Here is a 5614-nt window from a genome sequence, read left to right as displayed (position 1 = left end):
GGAAATCTTTTAGCTTGTGCTTATCTTGGAAGGCTTTTAGTTCCCCCTTTGATTGTAAAGAATCTTTTTGTTGAATGCAGTGATCTTGATTTATATTAATTTTCTTTCTGAACTAAATAAACATTGTTCCAAGCCCTCCTGAATTCTAGGGTTTCTGCTGAGAAATCACAAGTTAAAGTGATTTATTTTCTTGTGAACATGGCCTCACCATTTTCTCTTGAGGATCTTAAGATTCTTTCCTTGTTCTTTACACTCAAAATTTCTTATGGTTTAGATGTGTGATATCCTCCAAAACCTCATGTGTGAGACTCTGAAAGAAAGAGTAGAAGTGAAATGATTGGATTATGAGAGGCATAACCTAAAAATGCATAAATCAACTGTGTGTGTGATGGGGGGGTGGAATTCTCTGCTATCTAATTTTTATGTTCTGAGTTGTTTTTCTCTGCCATACTTTTCTGTCTTGATGTCTTTCCTCACCTCAGACAATGGAGTCAGCTGTCTATGGGCTGAGACCTCTGAAACTGTAAGCAGAAAATACTTCTCCCACTCTAAAATTGTTCTTGTCAGTCCTTTTTATCACAAGGGCAAAAAAGCTGACTAAAAGAGAAATTGGTAATAAGAAGTTAGGCCATTGCAGTGAAATGATTGGGTTATGAGAGGTTTAACCTAATGAGTACACTAAACCACTGATATGGTTTAACTTGGGGGTAACTGTAGACAGGTAGTATGTGGCTCAAAGAGGTAGACACATGGGAGCTTGCCCTTGGGGTATATACTTTTTCTTGTTGAGTAAATCAATCTCTCTCTCTCTCTCTCTCTCTCTCTCTCTCTCTCTCTCTCTCTCCCTCTCTCTCTCCTTCCAGATCAGCTATCCTGAGCTGCTTTCCTCCTTTATAATTTCTGTCATGAGCAATGGAGTTGTCATTGCACATATCCATCCCTGAGCAATGCAGTTGACCCATCTATGGACTGAGACTTCTGAAACTGTGAGCTCCTAAATAAACTTTTCATGCTAAGATTGTTTCTGTTATATATTTTAGTCACAGCAGCAAAAAAGCTGACTAAAATAGAGATTGGTACCTAAAAGTTGAGCCATTGCTGTGACTAACTTGATCATGTGGTTGAGGAGCTTTTGGAACTTTTTGAAATTCGTGGAAGAAATTTTGAAAAATTTAGAGATGCAAGATGGAAATGTTATAGATTGTTGTAAGCAGAGTTTAATGGGCAATTCTGTGGGGAGCATAAAAGACCAGAATGCCAATAGGATTATGGAAAGTAAAGTGTTCGTGAAATTTCAGAAGAAAAGGAGGTCTCTATTGGAAATTGCATTAGAGGCCATTTGTGTTTTATTCTTTCTAAAAAAAAGTCTATATTTTGCCCATGTCCTGAGACTATATTAGGCTGAATTTAAATGTGATTGACTAATTTACATGAAAGAATAAATTTATAGGCAGTCTGGCATTCAGCAGGTGACATGGATATTGCTGGTGGCTTTTGGATAAGTTTATTATGATAATTAGTAGCAGAAAGGAGATCACAAAGATGTAAAAAAACTCACAGTTTGGACAGAAAAATTCAAGTCAATTTGTGACTAAAGAAATTATACTTTTTTTTAAAAGATTACAACTACTAAAGAAATGCCAAATATTTTGCTAAAAGACAATAGGAAAGATGATTCGAGGATATCTCAGGAATTGGCAAAACCACACCCATCTCTGCCTTAAGGATGTAAAAGTAAAAATTTCATTGAGAAGAGACCATGGGTGCACCTGTCTTACATTGAAGGGCCTAAGAATTTGTTTCACCATGCTCAATCACCCAGGCATACAGGATCTGCTACAGTTATGGTTCCTGGATTTTGGGCTACTGGTTAAGAGGGTGGCAGATATTGACATCAATAATGTGGTGCTGGTCCTGCCAGAATGCATTATTCTAGAATGAAGATGTCATAAATGTCTCAGCAAGATTTCAAAGGAAGGCCTAGGAGGCTAGGCAAAGTGCTGTGGGATGCCCCTGAGAGGGAGATAAATGGAGAAATGAGAAGAAAACCTGTTGTGGAGAACCACAAGATACAGAGATGCCAGTATAATATAATGTCTGCCAAAGAAAGCTGAAGGAATCAAGCAGATAAGGACAAGATAGAGGCCATGTGGGATACAGCCAATAAGGCCATAGGGGAAAAAGATATACAAGACCTCTGGAGAAGACATAATGCCATGTGCTCCAGATGCTAGACATGAAGCTACAGGGTATGTTGGCCAGCCGGATTTTGGTCTTCCTTTGTTTACATTTCTACTCTCTGGGGCCACATTTCTCCCTTGTGGAATGGAAATGATTACTCTGTGCCTTTACATATTAAATACATATAATTTGCTTTTGATTTTTGCAGGGGCTCACATTGAAAGTTAACTCTGAGTCTCAGGGAAGATTTTGGACTTAGACTTTGGAGCAATTCTGAAACTGTTGAGACTATTAGAACACTTGAAAATGAACTAAATATATTTTTGATGTTAAATGGACAATGAGCATTTAGAAGCCAGGGCAGTATGTTATAATTTAAATATAAAATCTCCTTCAATGTGATGGCAGTTCTAGAGGAACGTGCAGAACATTGAGGTCATACATTAAAACAATAGAAAGATAAATAATCTAACATTTAATTTGAGGCCTTAGAAAAGGAATAACAAACCAAAGCCAAAATCAATAAAAGACAAGAAATAGTTAAAATCAAAGATAAAATCAGTAAAATTCATATTAAAAACAATTCAAAAAATCAATGAATAATAAGTTGGTTATTTGAAAGAATTGACAAAATTGATAAACCCTTAGACGAAATAACCAGAAAGAGAGAGAGAGAGAGCAGGAGGGAGAGACAGAGGGAGCGAGAAGGCTTGTATTGTTAAATCCTATGATGAAAAAGGACATATAACCACAGACACTCCTGAAATGCAGAGGATAATTAGAAGCTATTGTGAAAATTTATACTACAATAAGTTAGAAAATATTAAAGACATACAACCTGCACAAATTGAACATAAGGATATAGAAAGTTTAAACACATCAATTTCGAGTAAGGAAATTGAAGCAGCCATCAAAAGTTTACCAACAAAGAAATGCTCAGGAATAGATGGATTCACTGAATATTTCTACCAGACCCTTAAAGAAGAAATAATACCAATCCTTAAAATATTATTAACCAAAATTTAAAAGGAGGGAACTTTTCCAAACACATTCTATTAGCTTCATATGACACTGATACCAAAATAAAAGACACATCAAGGAAAGAAAACTTCAGAATAATATCCTATATAAACATAGATCCCAATTTTTTGAATAAAATATGGGAAAATTACATATAAAACACATTAAAAGATAGCGCACCATGATCAAGTAGGTTTGATTCCAGGGGTACAAGAATGGTTCAACATATGGAAATCATTAAATGTAATTCACCACATAAATAGTTTTAAAGACAAGAATCACATAAGTGTCTCAATAGATGTAGAAAAATCATTATCAAAATGCAGCATCCAGGCGGGGATATAGCTCAAGTGGTAGCACACTTGCCTGGCATGCGGGCGGCCCGGGTTCGATCCTCAGCACCACATACAAACAAAAGATGCTGTTCTGCAGCATTGCTTCTTTTGAAAAATCTTACAGTAATTATATTGAGAATACTTTGGATGTGAGCTATTTCTTATCTCATATTTCTTTAATAATTGTTATTTGTTATGATTTTTGATAGCTACCTTATTATTTATCTTAGTGAACTACTATTTGAATTTGGTTTAAGTTCTCTACATTTTTAGACCCTGGATGTTAACATTTTCCCCTAGATTTGAGTAGTTTTTAGTACAATTTTTCTTCCAATATGCTTTCTTTTTAAAATTTTTTGTTTGTTCTTTTTAATTATACATGACATTAGAATGACATATTATACATACATGGAGTATATCTTCCCATTCTTGTTGTTGTACATGATGTGGATTTACAGTGTTCATGTATTCATATATGAACCTAGGAAAGTAGTATTTGATTCATTCCACTCTCTTACCTATTCCCATTCCCCTTCTCTTCTCTTCATTCCCCTTTGTCTAATCCAAGGTATTTCTATTCTTCCCTGTCCCCATTTTGTGTTAGCATCCACATATCAGAGAAAACATTAGGCCTGCAATTGTTGACTGGAAGTCTCAATATAGCTTAAAATTGGACTGTGGTTGTGGCTCAGTGGTAGAGTGCTGGCCTAATTCTGGAAACAACATCTCAGTTTGTGAGTGAACTGTTATGCTGGTATTTCTTTTCTTTTTTCAACCAGATTGAATCCATAGGTACTTAACCACGGAGTCACATCCTCAGCATCCACACTTTAATTTTTTTTTTTTTTAGTTGTAGGTGGCCACAATACCTTTATTTTATTTTTATGTGGTGCTGAGGATCAAACCCAGTGCCTCATGTGTGCTAGGCAAGCAATCTACTGCAAGCCACAACCCCAACCCCTCAGCAATTACCTTTTTTTTATGAGACAGGGTCTCATTAAGTTGCTTAGGGCCCTTGCTAAGTTGATGAGGCTGGCTTTGAACTTGTGATCCTCCTGCCTCAAACTTCCGAGTCCCTGAAATTATAGATGTGAGCCACCATGCCCAGTTTTTGGCTGGTATTTCTGGTTGAGAATTTCTGGTAAAAATAACATAGAACTGCCACCAAAATATGTGCCCAGGTCACTGCCATGAGCACTGTGAACAGTTCCACCTTTCTTTGCTTTTATATGACTCCAAGTCTTCTAGTCATGACACAGCCACCATATGCTCCCAATGAATTGAGACAAGAGTGGACTTATAGAGAGGCATCTTTAATACTAGGTGTTATGGTTTAGATATAACGTGTCCCCTAAAACTTATGTATGAGACAATGCAAGAAAGTTTAGAGATGTAATGATGTGAAATTACTATGTTAATCCCCTTTGAGGATGTGGCAGGAGAATGTGGGTCATTGTGGGCATGCCTTTGGAATGTATATTTGGTGAGCTGAGCATAGACTCCTTTTCTGCTTTCATATCATCATGTCCTGAGACATTTCCCTCCACAACACTCTTCCACCATGAAGTTTTGCCTCAACTCAAGCACTGAGGAATGGAGTTGGTTGTGTGTGGACTGAGATATCTAAAATGATGAGCCTCAAAATAAGCTTTTCCTTTGTAAAATTGTTCTTTCCAGGTCTTTTGTAAAAGCTGACCAGGGAAGCTATATTTCTGACTCCATTTTCCATCTGCAATAAAGGTAACTGTAGGACAAGTTAAGTTATATGTGGTGTTATACCAGCTTTGAGGAGAGGGAGAAGTGTGACATAATCAACAAGATACCATTCCTCCTACCCATTTCTTGTGTTTAGAGTCAGCTCTGAGGTCCACGTTGGTGGCTGTGGCTTATGTCTATGTTTTCATATTTTCACCAAAAATGTTATTTTTTGTGGATAGTTGATCATTAAGTTTTCAGCTGGGAGGGAAAAGAAGTTTGGAACTTCTATAATCTAATCTTTCTGGTTTCATTCATCCCATTTTTAAAAAAATTTTACATGGACTAACCTTGTATTGGAGAAGACCTTCACTATTACCCCA

The sequence above is a fragment of the Urocitellus parryii genome, unplaced genomic scaffold (assembly GCF_045843805.1).
Source record: "Urocitellus parryii isolate mUroPar1 unplaced genomic scaffold, mUroPar1.hap1 Scaffold_1064, whole genome shotgun sequence".
Lineage (NCBI taxonomy): Eukaryota > Metazoa > Chordata > Mammalia > Rodentia > Sciuridae > Urocitellus > Urocitellus parryii.
This window is presented reverse-complemented; position numbering follows the sequence as displayed.